The sequence below is a fragment of the Chenopodium album genome, chromosome 18 (genome assembly GCF_948465745.1).
Source record: "Chenopodium album chromosome 18, dcCheAlbu1.1, whole genome shotgun sequence".
Classification (NCBI taxonomy): Eukaryota; Viridiplantae; Streptophyta; class Magnoliopsida; order Caryophyllales; family Amaranthaceae; genus Chenopodium; species Chenopodium album.
In genome coordinates, this window is record NC_137851.1 from 31,349,373 (window position 1) to 31,376,419 (window position 27,047).

The 27,047-nt window shown below is 36.7% G+C and overlaps 1 pseudogene; it reads left to right on the forward strand.

Moving 5' to 3' along the window:
* The first annotated feature begins 1,730 nt into the window (after positions 1–1,730).
* Positions 1,731–27,047, forward strand: LOC145592065 (cysteine-rich receptor-like protein kinase 25; annotated as a pseudogene).

Genomic DNA, 27,047 nt, shown 5'->3' on the forward strand with positions numbered 1-27,047 from the left:
GTACACATCTTTGGAGTAACCGATTTTTGTTGCTGTATTTTTGTTGTGACGACCTCCATAGTGCCTCATGAACGCCATCTGAAGGTAACAGTGCCTCGCTATCTTCATTTGCTGGTGACAATCCTCCACATCCTAGGGAGTATCGTCGAAGACCGCTCCTTGTAGCCATCTTAAGTTTTGTTGTAATGATCTTCGCCATGGTAGTGCCTCACCGCTGTAGACAATCTCCTCTGTGCTTTGGTACATCGTCGAAGATTACTGCTTGTAGCTATCATTAAAATCTCGACTGTGCCTTGACTTGATCATTTGATTGACAAATTTTACACCTTAGTGAAAGTCGTCAAAGTCCTCGTTACCTTGTGATCCTCAGTTTGCTGATGCTTCTCATGAATGCTTGCTGTGTTGATGCTTTGCTGTGATTTTGCTGTGTTGATCACTCATTGCGTTTGTAATCGAGCCAACTACTAATCATGTCAATTTGCTTATAAAGGCTAACTGGCGTACCAAAGAACCCAAAATGTTGATTCATGTCCACATAAGCTATTTATGGGGTCTAAGGACTGCATCGCTGAAGAAAGGAAAGCCCACACGTGCCGCCACGTGCCATCGCGACATGCCAGTCCTGTCGCGACGCGATAGCTCTGTCACGGCACGATAATTTTTTCGCGTCGTGACAGAATTGCTATTTAAGAATAAAACCCCTTCTTCTTCCTCATTTCGCCTCTGCTCATTTTTGCTCGGTTTTCGCTCAAACCTCAAATCGTTCGTTCTTGCACATTTCTCAACAAAATTCGCTTAAATTTGTTGCAAATTGAAGCTCTCGATCCCTAGTTTGCCAATCTATGTAAGTTTTGTTCAAACTTACCTTATTTTTAACGAATTTTGCGCATGTTTTGTTCGCGAGTTTTTGAAAAATTCAAAACTTATTTTGCTTAATTTACTTTTCTAGTCGAATTTCTTCCCATGAAATTGTTTGTATATGCTTGAATATCACCTTGGGAGTGTATTGAGACTTGTTGACTCAATTTGGTGAAGAAACGAGCAATTTGCCATTGTTGAGCACCTTGAGTTCGTGAACAAAATGTGGCTTGTTCTTCGTGTTTTTGCTTGCTCTTTGTGCTTGATTTGTCACAATACTTAGTATAGTATCGTAAGAAATTGTTTGATTTCTCAGAAATGTTGTTATTGCTTCAAACAAAAATATGCTCTGTTTTTGTACTACGTACTCTATTTTTGACGAACAAAGTATCATGCGGCTAAGAAAACCTTAGATACTATAGAACCTTTTCGTTTACTATTTTTATGTTTGGAACATAATAAGTATGGCTCAACGTCGTGGTTCTGGCTCACGCTCTCGCAGGTCTCACCGAGAGGACGAGCCTATCGACGTAGGCGAGGGTAGGCCAACCAATGCCGGGGAGTTCCCTGAGTGGGACGGACCTACTCTGTACTTCGCGCCCATTTTTCACATTTCGGAGCGCGTACGACGTGGCATCACCGACGATCGAGTTCGTTTCCATGGCTTAGGCAACAACGGCATTGGGCACCTATACGATACTTACTTTCGCAACACCATGGAGCTGTTCACGCTTTGGGAGTCATGCAACTTGACTCCTCTGTTGCAGACTACGCAGACGCTTTACTCTTTGCAGTCGAGTCGTTTCTTAGTTTTGGCTTTGGTGGAGTTCTTTTGGGACACCACCAACACGTTCCACTTTCCTTGGGGTGAGATGTCTATCACTCCCCTCGACTTCTCTGTTATCACCGGATTGGAGTTCCGGTTGATTACAGTTCTCCTCGGCAGGGACCTCACTCTTTCTCTACCAGAGGTGTACGAGCTGTTGGGTCCTATCGCTGTCCGAGCTCGTGCTGAGTCTAGATCAGTACAGATGAGCGGCCGATCCATTTGTTGGTCTCTACAAGTGGAGGCCTTCCGAGATGATGCAACCACCCTAGAGCAGCGGGTGCACATCTTTGTTATGATTCTTTTGTCAGGGACTTTCTCCCATGACAAGGGTAGCCGAGCGTTGCTCTATTACCTCCTTACTCTTCGCGACCTTAGACTGGTCGGGACTTTTGATTGGACCAGCTTGGCCTATGCTGACTTCCTGCTTATATTGCGACTTGCTTGTCGTCACTGGAGCTATGATGAGGATGTCACCCTTTCCTGTTTTTGGAGGATCGTAGAGGTATACTCTTATTTTGCTCAATAGATTTGGTTGTTTCGTGCGTGCTAGCCTTTGCTGATCCTTCCCTGTTATTACAGGTTTGGTTTTACGAGTACTTTCCGTCCTTGGCACCAACCAGGTCTTTGACTCAGGGCTCCCCATTGCTGCTAGTTGGGGAGGCCGTTATCCTAGTGTTGTCGCTACCGGACTCGTACAAGAGTTGCTTCTTGCGGTACAAATCATTATCATTATTTCTGCATATTCTTCTTGTAAGACTTTAACTTACGGATGTCCCTTTTTATAGGAGCCTGAGCCTCTTTTTCGTCCATGGGTCGGGTAAGACGTTCATGTACGGGCTGTCCAGTATACAACTTAGTGGCGCTATTTCCAGGAGACGTATGACGATGTGGTGTATTTGGGCAAGAGTTACTATTCAACACTCCTTCGAGTTTTTCATCGTTCTGACTCGTCCTCCCCCCCATATGATAGACCAAGCGAGTCTTAGGACTCATATGGATTCGTCGCAAGCCGGCGTGGAGTGGCAGAGGTTTAGCCATCCAAACCAGTATTATGCTGAGAGACTTTTGACGCGGTTGGCTCCACCACCTTGCATATCGGAGGAGGCGGAGGTGTGTTTTGTATCTTTTGATTTGTCTTTTGGTAGCCCCCAACGATTTTTAATTGTTGGAGTTTATTTTTGCAGGCTGCAGCAGCGGCTGCGGAGTTTGTTCCTCCGTCCATGTCCATCACCTATCAGGGGTCTTGTGGGCCAGTCGAGGAGATGATACCTCGGCTCCTGAGGAGTGGCGTCTAGTGGAGAGATCGATCCCTCAACGTCATAACTAGGTGGGTTTATCTCCTGCTTCTATTTGTATGTATATTTTGATCACTTCTAACCTTTTATTTTTATAGTTTTCTCGTGAGGTGATGACGAGGATGGCGAGAGCTATGGACGCCTTTCGTTATAAGCTGGTGAGGTTGAGCCAACAGGCATCATGCCATCGTGACGGTGGTGTGGCAGAGGTATGTCTCTTCTCTTGTATTGTGTTTGTCTTTTTTGTTTCTTTTATTTGACTTGGTTTACTGTTTCATTTCAGCCTGTTCCTACGACTCTTACTCGCTCGAGGCTAGAGGGTAGGAGGGAGAGATTTGGATCTAGGCGCTGTCGTACCTCGATTGAGACCCAAGACAGGTAAGAGGGGTCAGATCACACCGTTGTTTTAGACGATTCGGGCTCTTCTTCCGAGGGTGTGGCGACGAGACCACCTAGTTAGGGTATGCTGATACTTGCTCCTTTCACGGCCGATGTGATGTACGAAGTTGGCTCGTCGTCATAGCAGCCGTAGTGGCAAGAGCCTCAGCAGGGTTAGCTAGGATGGGCTGGCCCTACTCTTTCGATTCCTATTACTAGAGAGGCTGACGCTGGTCAGGGAGTGACTCCGCGGACTTTATAGTTTTATGGTACCTTAAGTATTCGTCCTCCGACGCCATAGTTGTATCTGTGTTTTTTTATTTTTGATTATGTAGGACTTTGCTTTTTATGTATATTATTGACTCTTATGCTTTGGTTAGATGCGATGTATATACATACTAGTATTACTATGTACTTTTTATCTTTGCATTTTTTTTTCATTTTATGTGCATGTGGATGTGTGAAAAAGTTGTGAAAAATTTTTGCGCAAAAATTTCCGTCATTTTTATTATCTTTGGAGGGTATCCGACTTTCTCCCCCAAAAAGAAAAATGAAAAAAAAAATGGAGTTTGACTAAAAAGAGCTTAAATTAAACATAAAATAATCAATATTAGATAAGTGTTTAAAAAATATGCCAAAAAAAGAATTAAATAAGGCTTGAGGGATAAAAAAAACCGTAAAGCCAAAGTACAAATCCGAGTCAAAGTCGAAAAAACATGGTCAGCATAGCGCGTTTCTTTGTCGCAGAGAGTATAGGCTGTCGCAGCGCAACAATTCTATCGCGGCGCGACAGCCTTGTCGCGGCGCGATAATTCTGAATTTTTCGAATTTGATTGGAATTCAGTTTGCGTTGATTTCTGTTTATAAATAGCCCCCAAATTTGCCGATTCCAGCACAATTCGAACCAATAGAAATATTAGCTTTTTAATTCCCAATAAAGTAGTTATGGCTAGGAATTTTTGTGATACGACCCGTGAGTGGTGTCGTTCTCTGACCGCTAAAGAGAGGAAAGAACTTGACTTTTTCCATTAGGGAGGTTTATATGGTAATTAAGGGGTAAAATCTTTACACAGATTTTATCCATACCGCCTTAGAATATTGGGATCCAGATACCCATTGCTATAGACTGGGAGATGATGAGATTTTCACTTTGCCGGAAGAATTTGGTGTCATTCTTGGTTTTCCTTCTCTAAATCTTGCGGTAATTCCTAGGTTAAGTGAATATTACTACAAATATTTTGCGTGGTTTCTTAACCTCAAGGGTAATGATTTGAAAATCATAGTTGATGGCACCAAAGTTGATCTTAAAAAGTTTGCATCTTTTTACTTTAATAGGACAAAGTCAGAGTCTTTTCATGTTTACAAGAGAAGAGCCTTCCTTTTTTGCATGTTTAGCCAATATTTGCTCACTAATGGTAGTATGCATAAGGGTCAAGCTATTTTAGCTTGTGTCATGGAACAAGTGGATGCCGGGAGGAATCCTATGTCACTAATCGTTGGATAAACAATGCTTAGCTTAGATGAGCTAAAAAAGGATCCAAAAGCACCTCTTCGAGTTTCTCCAATTTTATTATAGGTAGAAAATCAATACTTTTAAATTTCATAAATCAAAAAAATATATAACTTTGTAGAGTAATAATAATTTATTGCATTGAATTTTTTCAGATTTGGCTAATGGAAAGGCTAGAGCTAATTAGCCCTCCTGACAATATTGAAAAATACATTCGCAATTGTCTTGTAAGAAGGAAGAAGCGCTTCTCTATAAAAATGGGGCGTCGGGAGTGGAGTAGAATCTTTGAAACTCGCGACTTTCCATTAAGTGGATCATCCCTTGGTGGAGAATTGAGAAGATGGATGGTGTCAATGCTCAATCCTTTTGCCGTCTTCCAAGTTTATCAAAGTTGACTTTTTATTACCCTTCTAGGGTAAGAAGACAATATCGCCTTGCTCAAACCATTCCTTGAGGAGATCTTCGTCGCCCTTATGAATTTCCGGTTTCACAGGATGTGGAAAGATTTGATGACTACTGGTGTGCTAGACCTTTATGGGAAGTTGTTTCCCACAAAGTTCCTCTTCCTTTATCTAGAGATGTGAAGAAGTGGCTACTCGGTAGATCTCATAAGGACAAGAACAAAGTCCGAAACACGAATAAGGACCAAACAAGTATTAAAGACCGCCTAGGGGATAAGAAAATTCTTCCTAAGGATCGTCTAGGTTCAAGAGTTGAATTCAAGACACTTATGATGCCTAAAAAGAAAAATGTTGCGAAAAGCAAAGAAAAAAGAAAAGCTAACTCTACAGAAAAGAAAGTGTGGAAGTCGAAATTTTCCGAAATTCACCGAAACTTGCCCAGATCGACGAAGTATGGAAATTCGAATCCATCGCAACGCGATGTCGCGGCGCGACAATCTTTGTCGCGGCGTGTTGACTTTAATTTTCATGCGATACTGATTCTAATTTGACGTGCTCATGTACAAATGCGATATTTGTACATTTAAAGTGGCCGCACCCCGTAAAGAATTGTCTACGTATCCTTTCTTAAGGAATCAGGCCAAACGTAACTCTTCTTGAGTATAATTCTCAAGTAATCATGGGTAGAATTACTTAAGTTGGTCAAGATTTGTCATATTTGAGAACTCGTTTCCATCCATATCTGTTAGTTTTGCGGCACCTCCTGGTAGGATGGTTTTGACGATGTATGGTCCGGACCAATTAGGCCTAAATTTTCCTTTTGGGTCTAAAACATTTCTCCTTAATGCTTTTAACACCAAGTCTCCTACTTTGATGTTTCTTGTCTTGACCTTCTTATTAAAGTGTCTAGCCATGCGGGTTTGATAGCATTGAGTATGATGTAGAGCTTCTAGTCGCTTTTCATCGAGTAGAATTAGCTCCTCATATCTTGCTCTTGTCCACTAAATCTCGTCGAGTTTACTTTCCAATGCAATGCGTAAGGAAGGTATTTCCAGTTCCACGGGTTGTACGACATCCATTCCATATTGTAGGGAATATTTCAAGCATTACCTCAAACTTGAACCCCACTGTGATGATACACTTAAGTATGGTGGTGTCCAAAGGGAAGGAAGCTAGAGCAAAAGAGTCGCCAACAAGTTTTAGGAACTTGTAAACCGTTCACAAGGTGAAGATTACACCCCTTAACGATCCATGAGATTGTCAACTCCAACCTAAAAGAGATTGAACCTGCCCTATATAATAGGCCTCTACTTCATTCTTCTCGTATTCATGTGCGCTTTCTGACTAACATGCAAACAACAGATTAACCCTAAACCTGTTTAATCTATGTTGGTTGAATTTAGTGCACAAGCAAAACTATTATTGGCGATCACTTGAATTATAATCATATTTACCCTAAACAAGATTATTAATTATCTTATTAAGCGTGATTACAAGTACAAATTCCCTTTAAACATGCATAAAAGGTGTGATCAAGCAATAACAATAATATATAACATCAAGCAACATAATAATAATCATAATTATAATCATAATAATAATAATAATAATTATAAAAATAATCATGTTAAAGCATAATAATAGCAAGATCCTAGACATGATACTAACAAGATTAATAACAAACCCAAGCATGTCACTAAACATAAAAATCAAAGCTTTATCCCTAGCATGATACTAACATGATATTGATATGATATTAGAAAGCATAGGAAGCACCCTAAACATGATACTAGAAAGCAATAATAACAACCTAAGCATGATGCTAGGAATTAATAAATAACAAACATGCTTTCTACAAGAATAGAGCAATAAGACTACATACTTTGATGCCTCGTATCTCTTTCTAATGACAAAATACACACGTTAGTAACTTCAAGGAAAATATAAAATCAAACAATCAAATCAAATAATTGAAATAGAGATTAGGGACCAAACCCTCAGAAATTATAACCTTTCATGTCTAGGGCGAAGGCAACTTTGAACTTGGCTAGGTGTTTCTAGATCTCGTGAATGCGGAATTTTGTTTGTGAAAAGCTAGAGAGAGTTTAGAGAAATAGGTGATTGATGATAATTGATGATTGTGAATTGTTGATGATGATTGATTATGAATGAATAAAAACGGAGGTTCAGGACCCTATTTATAAGAAAACAGTCCGGAAATAGGTGGAATTTGATACGGAATAAAACTCCACTTTGTCGCTGCAAAACCGACCTTGTCGCTTGGCGACAAATCTTGTCGCGTGGCGACAGGCCTATCGTTTGGCGACAGGGTCTGTCGCATGGCGACAAGCCTGTCGTTTGGCGATAGCCTGGATTCCTACGCGCTTTCAAACACGGAGTCCACTTATCAATCAAAATCGATTTGTAATGTCCGTATGAAAACTGAAATCGTATTTTTCATAAAATAATATTTTATTCCAAATAAAACTTTATCAAAATCTAATTATTAATTCTAATCTTATTAGGATTAAAGAGAAGCTTCTAGAGAATTCTAGAAGACTATAATTAATTCTAATAACTTTAGGAATAATAATTAACATTGGGCCCTCCCTTAGATCATTGGGCCGCATGTAAAGATTAAACCCGGCCTAGTTTAGTATTTTGGCCATAACTTCCTCATTATTCATCGGAATTGGGCCTATAATATATCGTTGGAAAGCTCTTTGCAAGGCCCATCCAACTACACTATTATTGGACCCTTGTCATGGACCAAACTAAACTGGATTGGCTACTTTCATAAAATAGAGTTGTTTTCGAAAACAGAAAGAAAGAATTTAATAAAAACCAACCGCAACACTTGACTTTTCACACTTTCACCTCATTCGATAATCATTCGACGCAAAAGGTATTCATCACTGGGTTTGGTTTTGGGGAGACACATTTGGGTGTCTACACATATACTAAAGAGAATAGCGTATTTCCTGTGGATGAACTAATTGACGTGCGATAACCCCAAAGAGCGAAATAAAGTTTGTCAGGCCAATCCTTGTAGTTTTCTGTCATCTTTTCGATGATAGTATTTAGGTTCTTATTGGCTACTTCTACTGCGCCGTTTGCTTGAGGCTTATATGGAGAAGAGTGAAGATGTTGAATGCCATACTTTTGAAGCAATTCTTCACATTCTTCTTGAAAGTGAGTTCCATTATCACATATCATTTCATGTGGGACTCCATATCGACATATGATGTTTCTTTTGATAAAGAGTGCTACATGCTTTGTGGTGAGTTTCGCATATGATGCTGCTTCAACCCATTTTTTAAAATAATCAATTGCTACAAGGATGTATTCATGGCCTCCTGTCCTAGGAGAGCTGATTTTCTCAATGATATCTATTCCCCATGTTGAGAATGGCCATGGAGATGTATAGGTGTAAAGTAGAGATGGTGGAACATGTTGCAAGTTAGCGTATACTTGGCATTTAAGGCATATCTTTACATATTGATGGCAGTCCCTATTCATGGTGGTCCAATAATATCCTTAGCGCATTATCTTTTGGACCAGCATTTTGCCATTCATATGAGTTCCACATGTTCCTTCGTGGATTATTCTCATCGCCCTTTGAGCTTTCTTTTTGCCTACACATAAGAGAGATCTTCCTTTAGGTACCCTTTTGTGTAGCTCATCGTTTATGAGCACAAATTGGGAAGCCAAAAGTCTTAAAACGCGTTTTGCTCTCTTGTCAACATGAAGTGGATATTCCCCTATAATTAAGGATGTCAGTGTACCAAGGTTCCTCTTCCTCTTCTTCTTCTTGAACTATTTCATTGTCTTCTATGGCTTGGATATAAGCCGGCTTATGCCGTTTTTCTATTGTTTATGGAATTTACTCAATTTCCTTAGGAATTCTAACCATCGAGGCTAGTCTTGCCAAGGCATCAGCGAATTGATTTTCTTCTCTTGGTAGATATGTGTATTCTACCTTCTTGAGTTGGTCAGTAAGGGTTTCTAAGTATGATTCGTAAGGAGCCAAGCTTTCACTCCTTAATTTCCATTTTTTGGAGATCTGATTGATGATGAGGGAAGAGTCTCCAAATATTCGAAGTTTCTTTACTCCCAATGCTAAAGCAGTTTCGAGGCCTACCAAGCATGCTTCGTATTCCGCAACATTGTTGGTAACGTCAAAATCTATCTTTATTGAGACTGGGACGTGTTCTTCCTTAGGTGACACTAATAATAATCCTACGCCACATCCTTTCTGGTTTGAGGCTCCATCGAAGTATAACGTCCAAGTATCATCTTCCATGACCATTAAATCTTCGTCCGGAGAGTCGTTTTCATTCATTGGTGTCAAATATTTGATTGGGAAATCCACTAAGAAGTCTGAAACCACTAATCCTTTCATTGCTTTTTGTGGCATAAATCTTACATCAAATTAGGCTAAGTTGACTATCCATCTAGATATTCGCCCGTTAAGTGTAGATTTCTCAAAGAGGTATTTAAGAGGATCCATTCAAGATAATAAATACACAGTATGGACGAGCATGTAGTGTCTTAGCTTGGTTGTGGCCCACACTAATGCGAGGCACAATTTTTCAAGCGGTGTGTACCGTACTTCATATTCTAGCATCTTTTTACTTAAGTAGTAAATGGCGTTTTCTTTACTTTCTACTTCTTGTGCAAGCATAGATCCCATTGTTTCTTTGGTAACTGTTAGGTATAACCGAAGAGGGATTCCTGGAAGCGTAGGTGCTAATACATGAGGATTAGCGAGATAGGCTTTGATCTTATCAAAGGCTTTTTGACACTCATCGTCCCATATTACTGGTACATTTTTTTTGAGCTTCTTGAATATTGGTTCACATATCGTAGTAAGCTTAGATATGAACCTACTTACGTATTGCAACCGGCCAATAAATCCTCGAATTTTTTTCTCGATTTTGGGCGGCGGCATTGACATGATTTCTTTGATTTTGGTTGGATCTATCTCTATTCCTCTAGAGCTAATGACATAGCCTAAGAGTTTTCCTGAGGTAACTCCAAATGCACACTTGGGTAGGTTTAGCCTCATGTTATATTTTCTCAATCTCTCAAAGAATTTCCTTAAGGCTATTTGGTGTCCTAGACGATCCTTTGATTTTACAATCATATCGTTCACATATAATTCAACCTCTTTATGCATCATATCGTGGAGTAAAGCAGTCGCTGCTCTTTGGTAAGTGGAGCCCCCATTTTTCAATCCGAATGGCATCACCGTGTAACAGTAAGTGCCTCAAGGTGTTATAAAGGTAGTATTTTCCATGTCTTCTTCATCCATGAGAATCTGGTTATATCCTGCGTATCTATCCATAAACGAGAGAAGCCCGTGATTTGCTGTATTATCTACTAGAATATCGAAGTGTAATAAAGGGATGTCGTTCTTTGGACTTGCCTTGTTTATATCTCTATAGTCGACACACATTCTAACCCTACCATCCTTCTTAGGAACTGGTACCACATTTGCGACCCATTTGGGGTATTTGGATACCTTGATAAAACCTGCAGTTATTTGTTTATGCACTTCTTCTTTTATCTTACGAGCTACATCGGGTTTCATTCGACGTAACTTTTGTTTTACAAGTTTCATTCCTGGAATTAAGGGTATAGTGTGTTGAGCAATTTGTTTATTTATTCATGTTATATCTTCATATGACCAAGCGAAAACATCGATGAATTCTTTTAGTAGATTTATTAAATCGGTTCTTTCCTCTTGATTAAGGGTTAAACCAATTTTAAATTCTCTTTTAATAGTTGGATCCTTTGAGATATTAAATGTTTCGGTGTCTTCAATTATTAGTATTTTATTTTCAAGTGTTTCCACTGCATTCATTATTTCTTTATCGTTTTCATTGTTAGCAAAGCAATGCTCATCATTTTGGATGAGAGAATGACATGAGAAGTAAGCAGAAGAAGACATATTATTAAATTCCGAAACCATTACATCAAAAAGTGATACGTTCATTGCGACTTGACTACTGACTATCCTAGGAGTAGGTTCTAAACGAGGAGGGATAGAAGGAGACACAACTATAGAAGATTCAAGAGACTCGACTACAGAAGACTTGAATTCAGTCTCTGACTCATCGAACATTGGTCCTTGTCCTGTGGTGATGGAGATTCATCTTCCACTTGGCGTAGTCACCTTCACAGTCTTTTGCCATCCCTGAACTATTCCTTCCGCTGGGTCAAAGTTTTCACTTTGTAACACCGTTTAGATAAGCGCGGAATTCTCGTCGACACGCTTAGGCTCGTTTTTCTCATACCCAAAAAGGAGACCCATGACATTAAAGTCGAAGCGTGGAGGTGCTTATTCCTTGTAGATAGGAGTTGGGATCTCATCTAAGACGTTACAGTCCAGGAATATCTCGAACACTGGTTGTCTTATGCCATCTTTGACAAAAGGTTCGGGGAATTCATGGCCTGGATAATCCTCACCCTCTTTTATGAATTGTCCATTTAGAGTGAGGAGATAGTGATCCATTGGGATAGCCTTTTTTCTGGGTACGAGCATTTCTCCATGCGTTAAACTTTTACCGGGCTCGCTTATAGTCTTCTAGAGTCAGTTCGAAACCAAGTCCAAAAGTATATAATTTAAGGAGGGCCGGGCAGTCCCATTTTCTTCTCTATTCCTTTATTCTTTCCTAGGGTCATTTCGGGAAAGTGTCCTTGTCTTCTAAGAATAGTGTTGACTATCATGTTTGATTGGAGGTCATAGCGAAGAGGGGTCTTTTCATCTTCCTCGATTAAAGAGTCCTCTTCGGCCTTTAATGATTAAAATAATCGATCCCTTGAAAATATATTTAGTAAATACTTAAATATTTTATAAAAATACGGCGTATTACATCATGACAATGTGATGTCATTCCTATGAAGACATGATGGTCCTTAGGTCCTATCAGATCGTGACGCAATTCGAGTCTAGGGACGACGTTGCACCCATCTTTCGATGTGATGATGTGACACAATTTCTCGACGACGCAACACCAATTCTACACCAATGCGACACCTCTGTTGTGATGCGATGACAACTGATTACGACGTGACACCAGTTGTTGCCATAACGTGATGCAGTGTCTTAACGACATGATGTGGCCGTAACATCTTCTAGTGACGACCAACGTTGACCATGATGTCATACGACGACCTGACGTCAAACATCAACAACACTAGTGACCCCTTGCAAGTGATTACATAAGTAAGCTTTTACTTAGTTTGACATCCATATATTCAACATGAGTACATTTTATGTTAATCTTGGTTCATGATGCTAGTATCATAACGTTATCTTACGAATTTCTCAATTTTTGTAATGACTAACCTCTATATCGAGTGTTTTTTGAGATAAGCTAAAGTGACAAGATCCAAGATCAAAGATCTTAAGGATGACGTCAATTATGAAAACATCAATTAATAATCACTGAGATGGCAGTGATACTAAACACACTCAATGATCATGTCAAAAACGATAAGTTACAAAACACCATGCATGATACATGAGAGGTAAACTCCCAAGTCTTAAGTTGTAATTTGTCCATTATTTTTATGTTTCGCAATGTGTGTGTAGGAACACACGTGCGACACATGTCATAAGGTTGGTGGTAACAAAAGTATACAATAGCAACATGGTGATTTGACATCAAAGTCGAAGAGACAGAAACTTCGACTATGATTAAGGTGTTTGTGTATGTTATGTCCATTATCTATTAACCTTTGCATTATTGTGAGTTTGAAATAGGAGTATCCTAAAGACATCTAGAACGAATCCAATGGAGACAAAAACACGAAACCTAAGCCACATGTTGCAACGACGATAGTTGGGAGCTAGTGCCCTTGCACTTGAACATGAGACCATGATTGTAAGTAAATCCTAATATAGTCATGTAAGCTATAAAGTTTAACATTGGTGCATGTCATTAAGGTATGTCATAAAACTCTTTGTGATTTGATATTCCTTATCGTCGTCATATGCCCGTCAATTGAGAGACGAACATAGTATGTAAAAGCATGTCTTAGACTCAAACATGACCAAAGATGCATGCGTTCGTTTCCCTTTATTATTTATTACATTTCTCTATTTTTTGAAACATATTTCCTATTCCAAGTTGTGACGAAGTGATTATTACTTTCATTTGGACTAACGTTAAAATGTTTAAGCTTAACTATACTGACGGTTGTGACAGTGATGTATAGATCATTAGAAACAGATCATGGGTTTCCAATGGTGATTCGACTATCAACATTCGAACAATGTATAAGCAAGCAAGAATGCTTAATAATTAATGTTGACAGATTCCGACAGCGTCAAGTTGACGCTACAATATGTCAAGTCACGTCATCAAATTCCGACGCACGACAATGAGGTGAGACGCGTCATCGAATTTCGACGCGCGATAGTAAGTTGAGACACGACGTCAAGTTAAGACGTGACAGTAAGTTGAGTTGCGTCATCAGATTCCGACAATATTTAGTTGAGACGTGACATAGTGTAAATGACACCAAATGGTGTTATAACAATAAGCAACAACAAAGTTTGATGAAGCCAAGTGGAGTCAAGACAATAAGCGACTAAAGTGTCAATGATTCATTAACATCAAGAATCGATAAACAATCGAGCGACGAAAGCAACATGAGTGCAAGTTATCTCATCAATCGAAGATCTAATGCATGTCACATGAATGTTATTCGTGACTTGCATGTTCTATACAATTCCCAAGCAATATATATCTAATCACTTTGCTTTATTCATTTTCATATATATGATTTATTTCTCATGTAACCTATGCCACTTTTATGATCTAATGATGAATTCATATGTTTCTTTGTCATTGCATGTGTTGTTACACTATGCTTTTCGAAGCACTTTCGATGACACCATAAGGATGATCACCGTCTCGACACCATGATCCACAAATCTGACATCAAGTTCTAGTGACCAGTGCTCGATGACACCCAATTGACAACGAAGACACTTGACTCTAAACGTTAGACACAAGATGAAAATGTCCAATGGTATGAGTTTCATAACTTAGATAATGTATCTTACATAGATATTGAAATCATGATGACAACCAAAGTATATAACATGTGATTCTTCATAATTAGTTATGCATACGACCTATGTCTTAGATAGCTAAAGCAAAAGGTTTAATTCGAAAGTCACGATGTCATCTCTTAAGTTACAACTTATTGCTCATCATTGATACACTTGTTAAAAATCATGACGCATGTATACACATACAAACCACTTACGCATGACACCGATACGATTCATACATTTAGACATTCGCATGCATAAGAGCATATGTTGGAAATCATAAAGCATATGAAATTTGTATCATGTCTCAATAAAGTAACGTCATTAATAAGTTACCATTGATTAGCTCATGTCCATCTAGAATGATCATATTGGCACGCTTTTACATCCTTAGCGGGCCCTGCTGCATGCCAAAGATTTGTTCTTCGACATTTCATTGGCCTTGTTGCCAGAACTTTGTCTCTCGATGCCTAAGCCAATGTGGTCATGTCACCAAAAAATCTATGTTCAATAGCTTAAGTGGCCTTGTCTCCAGAACCTCAGTTGTTCAATGACGTCATTGATGGCCACGTCACCATTTGGTCATTAAGAGGCTATATCGCCCGACATCTTTCGATGACGCTCGATAGGGCCTAGTGGGAGTATTTTAATTTAAGACTTAAAGTATGGCTATGTCGCCGGATACCATTTCTTATATGACCATGCTGCCCAATATCACTTTACAACGTCTTATGTGTTCATGTCGTCAAACAATATTTGACGATACCATAAATGGTCATGCCACTTGAATTTATCATATGTCTATCTATTTACTTGGCTATATATGTCGCCTGTTTTAGTTGAAGACTAATTAACCAATTTTCTTTGACTGGCTTTTTCGCAAGTAAATGTTGTATTCAAGTTGCTCCAGCGCCAAGTCTATGCTCGTTTTACTTTAAACAAAGGTTCTCAACTTTGTCAAAAAGTGTTTCACAAGCATCCTAATATCATGACTGTTGGACTTGCCTCCCATAGAACAATAAGCAAAGTCATTCTGTCTCAAGAAAAGATGAAATCACACAAGTCTCTCAATACCAACGCACGTGTGTAAAGACAAAAGTATGGTAAGCTACAAGCCAATGTTGCCAGTGAACGACGCTAGGACCATTATGAATGTAACATCAAGTGCAAAGATGATTTTCTTAGTTTACGACGTGCTTCAAATAAGAAAATGGGGGCTATTGTTATTGGTGTAATTCAAACGACACAAAATAAAGTCCAAAGTGTTGTCCTATTACCAAGACGGTCATGTGATGGACGAGTTTTGGTGATCAAGGTTGAATAAGATGGAGAATGCCAAGGAAACTAATTTCCATGTCCAAGCAACAGTTGACATCAATGGCGCATATTAGTGACGACGTATCTCAGTGATGGACGTCAATACTCGACACCCGACAACTATATTGACATCTAAAGGCCTCCAGTGACCTTCATCCACCTTTAGTGACCTTCATCGAACTTTAGTGGCCTCCAACGTCCTCCAATGACCTCTAACGCCACACAGTAAGGCAATCTTAGAAGATGACACACGACGCCAACGCCCAACGTCCGAGCAGGATGTGTCTCGTAGTGTGATGCCAGAAAGCTGCGGAACAATTAGTGGTTCCTATAAATAAGGAGAGCATTTCTACCATCCTTTAACTAGTTAAAGAGGTTGATATCATGAATATGAATCCTAAACAAGTCTACATTCATCAAAGGACCAAGTCTTGAAGTCAACTAACTACTTCTTAGAATCAAGGAAGTCACCCTTATCTTCCTCAATCAATTTTCTACCACTTAAAGGCCTATAAAAGGAGGGCAACAACCAGCCATAAAGGCAAAATATACACAGCTTATTCCAAGCATAAAACACCACAAAAGAATATACTACAAAAGTACATCATCAAAAGATACATCATGATGCTCCTTTCGATGATCTAAACAATGACATGTCTTATCCGATTGTTCTACGTACAAGCTGCAATGATCAACTTAATGTTTGTATATCTTTTCAACGGCTATAATGTATACTTAATCTCTAATTTTTATATATTTCTTTATTATTTATGGCCTTAGACGGCCGAATAATTATTGTATTTGTATCAATAATGGCTATAACGCTCGTATCATAGCAAATTGGTGGACAAGTAGCCACCCACGGTTTTTACCCACCTTCATTGGGGTTTTCCACGTCAACATATTGCATCTATCTACTTTTTATTTCTGTCATTTACATTTCACAATCTCTTTTAATCTAGTTATCGGCATCCCAACCAAAGGTCGTCTCTTTAAACGATTTTTGGCATTATTACTTGCCGCACGAATTTTTTGGTGTGGCTTGTCGCACCCAATACCTTCTAAATGCAAAAAACTCCCAAAGCAAAGCCTTTTTCTTGATACCCGCATTAAAATCCAAATAAAATAGTGATATAGGAAGTATGTTTTTCGTATTAGGGCCTGTTCATATTTACTTAATTTCAGTTCACTTCAGTTCAGCTTCAATCAGTTCAGTTCAGCTCCAATCAGTTCAGTTTAGTTCAGCTCCTAATTTCCCTCTCTCATAAAATACTCATTTCAGTTCAATTCAGCTCCAATTAGTTCAGTTCAGTTCAGTTCAGCTTAGTGCATTAAATATAAACAGGCCCTTACTTTATTTACTTAACCTAAAAATGGATTGAGTTTTAAATGGAGATAGATGAGGGAAACTCTAAGGTCTCTCCAGCAACCAATGACTTAATTAACATAGTAAGAGAAAGATGAGAACAAGAAAAGCATGTTATATGTGTGGCCGTGTGTGGCCGTGTGGTCGCATTAAAAGTCTCGTATTCCCAGGAACAGAAAAAAGATTACTCGTTTTCCCCTTTTACAATCCACTTGTTCATAAGAATATAAGATGATGATGATAATAAATTAATAATGCATGCCAACGGTTTTTTGCCTAGTCGTTCATAATAATTTGCAAAGAAATTTTCATATTGCCACAAAAAAGTAAAAAGGATAAAATTAAAAATGACTTGTACTCTAATTAAGATGTGTCAAAATTAACACGGTTTAAAAAAAAATATCCGTTTTGAATTGTAACCGGTCAGATTAGACCCGACACCGATTAGACCCAAGCAAAACTCAACATCTTAACTTAATCCAACACTGATTAGACCAGACTATAACTCAAACTGACACTGATTTGACCCGACTTAAACTCAAATCGACATTTATAATTGTCCCGATTTGAATTCGACCTAAACAAAAATTGACCCAAAAAATTCCAATTTAATTTGATCTATTTTGACCCGACCTGATTTCAATTCAACTTCATTTCAAACTGATCATAATTTTAAAGTCAACCTATTATTGACCTTCCTTTTTTTTTTTTTCTTTTTTACTTATTTATAATTAATTTGATTAATGTATGTAGTTGTTTGTTTCATTAATCGTTAAGAACTTTCTGTTTTTATATAAACAAAACCTGACCATACATGGCTATCATCTATCAATAATCTATCATTTGTTCATTACTTATCATCTTAGTTACATAGCTATGACATGTTTACATGATCAATAATTAGATTTTAATTATATAGTTAACACAAGAACTAATCTAATGAGATAACTAATAAGTGTTTATGACACAATACAATAAGAAAAATGACACATGATGAATGATCTAATAGTGATCCAATAATAAGGTAATAACTCAATAATTATACTCTGGTTTAAAATAACCATATTTAAATGTTGAATTTGTTCGATCCGACACAAATTTAAACAAAATCGAAAGTAGCATAATAGGAATTGATATACTACTTAATTTACCTTATCCTTATTAAACTGAACCAAACTTAATTGAATCAAAATTAGCAAAACCGAAATCAACCCGACTTAGAGTCATCTAACAATTAACCCAATCAAACCCGTGTTGAATCTAATACAAATTTCTCTAAACCGAATATGCATGAATCGATCTGAAGTTGAAACAACCCAAACAAAACCTTGTCTCAATAGATCTTGATCCGAAGTTAACTCGATCTAAACCAAGGAAAGTAAAGGATGGATAACTTTAACCCGAATATACCCAACCCAAATAGACCCGACCCATTCTAGGTCAACACAGACTTCATCTAGTTGCCCGAATTGATGACACCGATACTCTAATCTTCTGTATTGCCTGAAAGAACTTTATACATTTTGTGGAGCTGGTTCAAGAAATAAGTATTTGATCTTATGTATTAGCCTTAGCCAATCTTTTAACTTCATCATACTTCAACAAAATTTTCTTAAGTTTTATTAAATACAACCGTTTTATTTAGGTGTTATAGTCCCATTTTAGGCAAACTGGTACATTACTACATTATTCCCTTAATTTCATAATTATCTTTTCGTTTACATATATTGATGCAAACATTTTATTGTAAATACTCCCTCCGTATTTTAATAAGTGTTACATTTTCTTTTTGGCAAAAAAGTTACATTTTAATATTATATATCTCTCCTTCATGGTCTCCGGCCACCCAAACTGCCTAACCCACTACTACTTGTTTTATTATTCTTCCCTTTCACATTCATTACTTTTTAATAAATTATTAACCTCATTATCTTTCTTTTACAATTTTTTAATACTCCAACTACTCCACTTACCTCTTATTTTATTTAAGTCAATTAAATTTTCTGAAAGTATTTGTCGGTTAAAGTGTAACACTTTTTAAAACATGAAGGGACTATTTTTTTATCTCACGTTAGCAAAAAAAAACATAAATAAAAATATATTAGATATACTTTCAATAATATACTAACGAGATGCATCAAATTAATTAGACCCATAATACTATGATTTTTCTTATATGTAATGAGCAATTTAGAAGATTTCCTCTTACTTTTAATTCAAAAGACTCTAAATAGGACAATCATTGTGAAATGGAGAGAGACAAGTATTACTCCCTCTTTTTTTTTAAAATGGATCACTTGAGTTTTCACACTTGTCGAGACACAACTTTGACCATTAATATCTTTAATTATATATTTGTAAAAATTATAACAAAATTATATTATGATAGTAGACATTGTAACAAATCCAACAATAAATTACATGACAATGTTTATAAATTATATAGTAGTGAAAAAATTAAGTCAAATGTAATATATGAATAGTGCAAATTCTCAAGTGATGCATTTGAAAAAAAAAAAAAAAAAAAAAACTGAGGAAGTATTTATCATCAATTATGGTTCCAACTCAAACTCAATAACACTTTTTTTTATCATCTATTTCCTGTCTTATCCATTACTTTGAATAAAATATTACTCCACTACATGTTCTTTTAATTTTTTTACAACTCAAATATCTCACTTGCATCTTATTACATTAAAGTCAATTAAATTATTTAAAATTATGTGCCAAAAAAAACAAAAGATACATGTTTCTCTCTTTGTCTAAGTGGTATAGTATATACCGATAAAGTTTCTCTTTTATGATTATTATTATTTTTTTTTTAAATAAGAAGAGCGACACTTCTGACCAAATCTCAACCATTTCGAACCCTAAACCTGTAAGATACAAATTAAAGTAAGACTCTTAGTAAATGAGACAAGCTTTTCTTTGTACACCATTAAAGTAAATGAAAAAAAAAAAATAAAGCAAACTAGTGAATTATTAGAAGTATTAAATATGGTTATTGTTAAATCACCCTTACCTTCACCAATCACCATGGAAGCATTAGTAAGATTTCTCAATCTAACACCATTATTTTCTTTCACTTATTTTTCTATCCAATATTCATGAAACATTCTCAAGGCCTTATTACGTAAGCCACAGCTGCAACAATTCCACTTTTGCCCCTGCCACAAAATACCAAACTAACCTCCTGCCCCGGCTAAGGCCCTGTGCAAACAGGCCCTTAGCATAGGGCCTCGAAATTTTAAGGGCCCCTATTTTCGGAGCCCAACCCAGCCATAACAAGTAAAAACAAAAAAATATGATCTCAGGCAATAAAAGGCTGAAAGTCAGCCTCTTCCATTTACTCCCATAATTAATCAGTTGTCTAGATTCATCTTCCCATACTTCGTGAATTGCTCCAACCTACAAATTTCTGAAATATTTTTTTTCCTAATTTTCTATCTTCCTTTCTAATCCTTCCTATTTTCTCATTTAATTTTATTATTTTACCCCCAAATTATTCAATTTCCATATTTAACGCTTTGCCTTCTATCAATTACAACGGACACGAAGAATATTTTCTCAAATCTTGAATTGCTTTCAAAGAAAAATTGATTTCATGTTTTCTACAATTAAACCCCTTAATTTTCGTTTATCAAGTAGTTAAATTTTTTACCCCTACAAATTTCTTTTCAGTCTCCTATTTTCTTCAATGACCTTTATTTTCTTCAATGACCTTTGTTATCATACTCAAGTTATATTTCAGAATTAAAAAAATTAAATTAAGATTCATAGTAAATTAGTAATAATAATAAATTGGGGCATAAGCTAAGTGGTTAACAAGAAGTCAAGAAGATGCATGCCATGGAGTTACTGAACTGATTTAGTGAGTGGGGAAGTGGGTTGCGGGAAGCCGGCAAATTGGCAATTAAAGTTGCGGATTTTTTTTATTTTTTATTTACCAGGTTGTTTCAATCCTTTTTGCATTTTTAATAATTTGAGATTTGAGATTGTAATTTGATAATAATCATATTATTTACAATTTAAATAAAGTAGTTTGTGCTTTTGAATTTCATTTAAAATGTTGTTATATGATAATTTCGTAAAAAATAAAAATTTAGGGCCCAATTTCTAAGTTTAGAGCAGAGTCTTCAAAATGATTGGGACGGCCCTGCTAACCTCAACACTACCTTTCTTGCTCTCACCTCTAAAGCCACCGCAAATCCTCTCCCTTGACCCTTCTAATGGCTTCTATCACACATCTGTTGGAACCGGCACGAGCGATTCCGTATACGGCCTCTTCATGTGCCGTTTTGATCTGAACATTAGTAGTTGTGGAGATCGTGTCAAAACAGCTACTTTCTACGCGTTACCAAGATATTGTCCAACCTCAAAAGTCGCTGTAATATGGTACGCGGAGTGTATGGTTAGGTACTCCAACGAATCGAGTTTTGGAAAAATGGTTGAGTCTCCTAAGACATCCTTAAGGAGTAGCAGTCGTTTCGATGGGAACCAAACCAAATTTTTTGGGATTATGTGGAGAACGATGAATGGTTTGGTTAGTGAGGCTGCTTATAAATGATCTGATCACAAGAAGTTTGCCACGAAAATGGTGAATGTTACGAGCTCCGTCACGCTGTACGTTGCGGAGCAGTGTACGCCAGACTTGACGGTTAACGACTGTAGACAATGCTTGAGGAAGCTATCGGGTCGTTGGCCACCATGCTTGGTGCCCGGGTTTTGATGCCAAGTTGTGAGGTTCGGTTTGAGGCATATCCATTCTATGGCAAAGGGGCGGTTGATTACTCGTCATCACCAACGCCTCTGGCACCGCCACCGCCACCGGCTGCTAATTTCACAAGTTCAGGTGAAAGAAACAATTTCCACTCCCTTTGTTCCTATATTTTCATAATTGTTGGCTTGGTTACACATAAAATCTTTTTATAAGAGAAAAAAAGTCAAAGCGTAACCAGTAAAAATGAAACGTACGTAGGGTAGTATAATTTTTCATTTCACATGTTATTTACTATTCTCTCAGTCTTTAAAAGCATTTTTATTTTTTAATCATCTTTTAAATTAAAGGAACTTTTACACTAACTATTTTTTTTATAACTGTTTCATTTGAGGCCATTTTAAGTTTGACTATTTATGTTTATTTATGCATAAGTACAGTCACTAATATTTTAATCATGGTTATGTAATATATATAAAAAATTAATATTATGAAGATATATATTGAGAGTTTGAGACGACCTATTGGAAATCGAAATATATGTATGAATAGTGGCAATTGTCAAACATGCAATTGCAAGTAAACTAGAACGGATAAAGTATACTCCCTCCGTGTTTTTTTAAGTGATACACTTTGACTGACACGTAGTTTTAGGAGATTTTATTGACTTTAATAAAATAAGATGTTAGTGAGGTAGGTTGGAGAGTGAAAAATGATAAAGTAAAAGAATGTGAGAGAAAGTGGGGACCATGAAAGGAGTGAGAAATGATAAAGTAAGAGATAGTGGGTGAATATATATTATTAAAATGTAAGGAATTTCTAAAAGAGGAAGTTTGTCACTTAAAAAAAACGGTCGTTTAAGGAAAGTGTGTCACTTAAAAAAACACGGAGGGAGTATGACTAATTAAGTTTAGCTATGAAAATGTTTACATAAGTGAAAAATCAGGTAAATATAATTCACCCTGATACTTAACTTACATACATATATTTAAAAGTATTTCATGGTGGCATTTGATTAATTAGATCCATTGCAATGTGTCCTCATCTATTGATTGTTGTTCCCATTGCCAGCATTTGTGAATTTTCCAAGGACTTAATAGAGCACAAATAATTTTGGACTATGCCCTTATTATATTATTTGGGTTCACTAACCATAGTGATTGAGGTAATAAATAATAATGTTAGTAAATGAAAGAATGTTTCTATAATGCAGGAAAATGGAAAGCACCAACAAAGGTGACCGTCGCCGTTGTTATTCCAGTGGTTGTTGTATGTATTGTAATGCTTGCTTTAGGAATATGTATTGTAAAGAGGAGAGCTAGAAATATTAATTCAATACCCGTTGATCGTGGTAAGAAACTAATACGCTTCACCTGCATAGTTGATGGGTGTTTTACATTTCTACTCCCTTTGTACTCATAATTAAACGGTACGTCATAATAGCATTTTGCATAAATGTTTAAAAAAGGTGAATAAAATAATAAAGGAAAATTTGTCTTGAAGGGACATATATGTTCACTATTTTGTCTCAAAGGACCTTACATGTTTAAAGTTGTCTAAAAGGATCTTATAAGTTGAATTTGAATGGACCTTGAGGTCGAAATTCGGCAATAATTGACTTTTTTCTTCGACGTTGACTTCTGATGTGATCTTAAAAAATGACCCCCTTTTCTTTTTTTCCATGATTTCCCTCAAATTCCCTTATTTTAATTTGTGTCATTTGGGGATTAGAAGAGAGAGAAGGGGGAATTGGAGGGAAATCGTGGAAAAAAAGGAAAGGGGATCATTTTTTAAGGTCATGTGAGAGGTCAACGTCGGAGAAAAATGTCAATTATTGCCAAATTTCGATCTCAAGGTCTTTCCAAATAACAAATTAAACTTATAAGGTCCTTTTAGACCACTTTAAATATATAAGGTCCTTACATACAAAATAGTGAACATATATGTCCCTTCCAGACAAATTTTCCAAGAATAAAATAATGGGCTAGGGTAGAATTAGTTGTTTGATGCATCGTTAAAAAATCAAATATATTAGCGAGATTTTAATTATTAAAAGTGAGTAAATAAATAAATCAAATTGAAATGAGATATTCAATTAAAGACAAGTTTATTGGGATATAATAAATGATAAATTAAACTTTTAATTATCTGACAGATTATTTGCTTTTTATCACCCGAGTTTGTTATATATGAAGTATATGTATGTTATTGTTGTATTTAGGGGACGATTTTGCATTTATTGAATCCTTGCAATATGATTTTGTCACACTTCAATCAGCAACAAATAAGAATAAACTAGGTGAAGGTGGATTTGGTGGTGTTTACAAGGTAAGTCATCTTTCCAAAAAAAGCTTTTCTTCAATTATAGTCCTAGTGGACTATGTAAAGTTGTACATTAGTGGTAAAGACTTTCCCCACCTTTTGTCCTTTCTAATTTATAAGAAGTATATTGTATTTTTGTAAGGTAAGACAAAAGGAACGAATTAGGACTCTCTCAATACCAGGGGCGAATACGAAGTATATTGTATTATTTAGGGATATTTCTTAAGAACTTCGACTTTGAATTTTTACCAATGAATAAAAAATAGTAGTGATGGAAATCTTTTAATTTTTTGTATTTTAAGGTTTGTATTTACAATGTCAACACTATATATTTATCATGGGTATAATATTCAGAGGTAATACTGACATTTTAGGTTTTAAGACATTTTTTGGAAGACATTAACAACTAATAAGCTAATCACAAAGCCTTTTTGGTCTATAACAAGATTTCATTGATCTTTTCATTGTAATTGATGTATGTATACTGTAAAATGTGCTACTTAGTCAATTCTTTTGTAGGGGGAGCTTGTCCTAATGGAGTTTCGTTATGCATAGAGAAATGCAGATAAGGGGTAAGAGTGTAATTACACGTATATGCATATTCTGAATTAAGAGTAGGACCATTGGGTGATTAATACTACCATTGGATGATCAAATACTACCATTGAACATTCAGTGGTACAACATATGTATGTATTGGTACTATATATGCATTCAGTGCTACTAAATACGTGTAGGAATAATATCACGAAATAGACAATGGTATTATATAAACTTTCAGTGGTATATTTAAAAGTGGTCTCACTTACCTATCTCTCTCCTCCTTTCTCTCTCTTTCATGTACTATTTAATATTTTTATATTTGTTATGCATTTGCAAATGCATTACAAAACCGCATTATTACTTCCTCAAAATACCCTATCAAATGCGCAAAACGTAACAGTCAAGAGAATGTCCAAAGGTTCTTGCCAAGGAGAACAAGAGTTCAAGAATGAGGTCTTATTTATAGCTAAGCTTCAACACAATAATTTGGTGAGGTTATTGGGATTTTGCTTCTCACTTTCTCAGAAAAGGAAAAGCTACTAGTGTACGAATATTTGCCAAATAAAAGCCTTGATTGTTTCCTTTTTGGTATGGTTTAAACCAAATATGAGATAGTATAGTTTAACACAATTTTAAAATGAGAATAGTTAATATTTCATATACTACCTCTACTTCACATTAATTGCAAACAAAAAATGAGTATTATTTGTAAGATGTAAAATATTTTTTTGTTATAATTAGAGGTGTCAATTTGGGTAAACAGTTCGGATTTGGGTTAGGTTTATCAGTTTCGGGTTATAACGGGTCGGTTTATAATGGGTTGAAATAATTAGCGGGTCGATTTGGGTCAGTTTTGAAAATTATCAGGTCAGTTCGGTTTGTATTGAATTTTTCTGTTGTAGCCAAAGAAATCTTTCTTTTTATCATTTCCCAGAAAATTTTTAATTGCAGTTTCTATTCGGATCGGGTCCTTATCGGGTCGAGACCTAGTCGGTTCGGGTCATAATCAATTTGGGTTGAACTGGGTCGGTTTGAAAACGGGTTTAGCCAGTTTAAAGTGGGTTTTGGTTAAAAACAGTTCGGGTCTTAATCTGGACGGGTCGTAATTGGTTCGGGTCATAATCAGTTTGGGTTAAACTGGGTCGGTTCGAAAATGGGTTTCGGTTCAAAACAGATTGGGTGAAATCAGGTTCAATCATTATCGTTTCAGGTTATAATCGATTTAGATTGAACTTGGTTGATTTGAAAACGAGTTTACCCAATTTGAAGCTGGTTTCAGTTCAAATCATATCGGGTTAATATTGAGTCGAGTTAGTCGGATAACGGGTAGGAATGGGTTATGTTATAATCAAGTCAAGTCATAAATAAGTTGGGTTTATCGAGTAGTGGGTGAAACGGATTAGATCATAAACATATTGGGTTACAGGTTGTAAATGACTCAGTCATAACGGGTTACGGGTTATAAACAGTTTAGTCTCAACGGGTTACGGGTTGTAAACGGTTTGATCACAACAGGTTACGGATTATAAATGATTCAGTCACAACGAGTTACGGGTTGGAACGATTTAGATTTATCTAATTTTCGCTGGGTTTTAAACGGTTTTCGATTTAAAATGGGTCGGGTTACTATCAGGTTTAGACGTAATCGGTTTGGGTTGCTTTCAGTTTCGGATTGTAACGGTTTGGCTTGATAACGGGCCGGGTTAGTCACGGTTCGCACAAATTCGGTTCAGTTCAGTTTCGGGTTGGAAAAAATTGGGTCGGGTCGGTTTTTGGTTCTAAAAAACGGGCTTTAAACAGTTCAGTTCCTTCTCGGATCGGTTCGAAACAGTCGGGTTTAACGGTTCGGGTCAGAAACCGACAACTCAAGTTGCAATTAATGTGAAACAGAGGTTGTATTAGGTATTTCAAGATGAAAGGAGTACCTTGGACATTGAATTTAGACTAATTCTTCTTATATATATTGGTTGTTTGCTCTATAGATGCTAAAAATCAAGCACAATTGAACTGGGAAAGGCGCTATATATAAAATTATCAAAGGGATTGCTCGAGGGATGCTTTATCTCCACCAAGATTCTGGAGTTAAAATCATACATTGCGATCGTAAAGCAAGTAATGTCTTGTTAGACAAAAACATGAACCCCAAAATTTCAGACTTTGGAATGGCAAGGATTTTTGGCGTGGATCGTAGCCATGAGATGCATACTACTTGGCTTGTTATGCGTTCAAAACAATATGGACGACAGACCAACAATCTCAACAGTAATGCAGTTGTTATTGGATACTCACTCAGTTACTCCTCCGGCACCAAAAGAGCCAGCTTCTTTTATCAGGAACAAACCATATCATCAGAACCAGACAAATCTGCAAATAGTTTAGCTAAGATCAATGACAAGCGAGTATACTTTACACTCGGTCGTTTGCAATCTCTTGATTGTTGA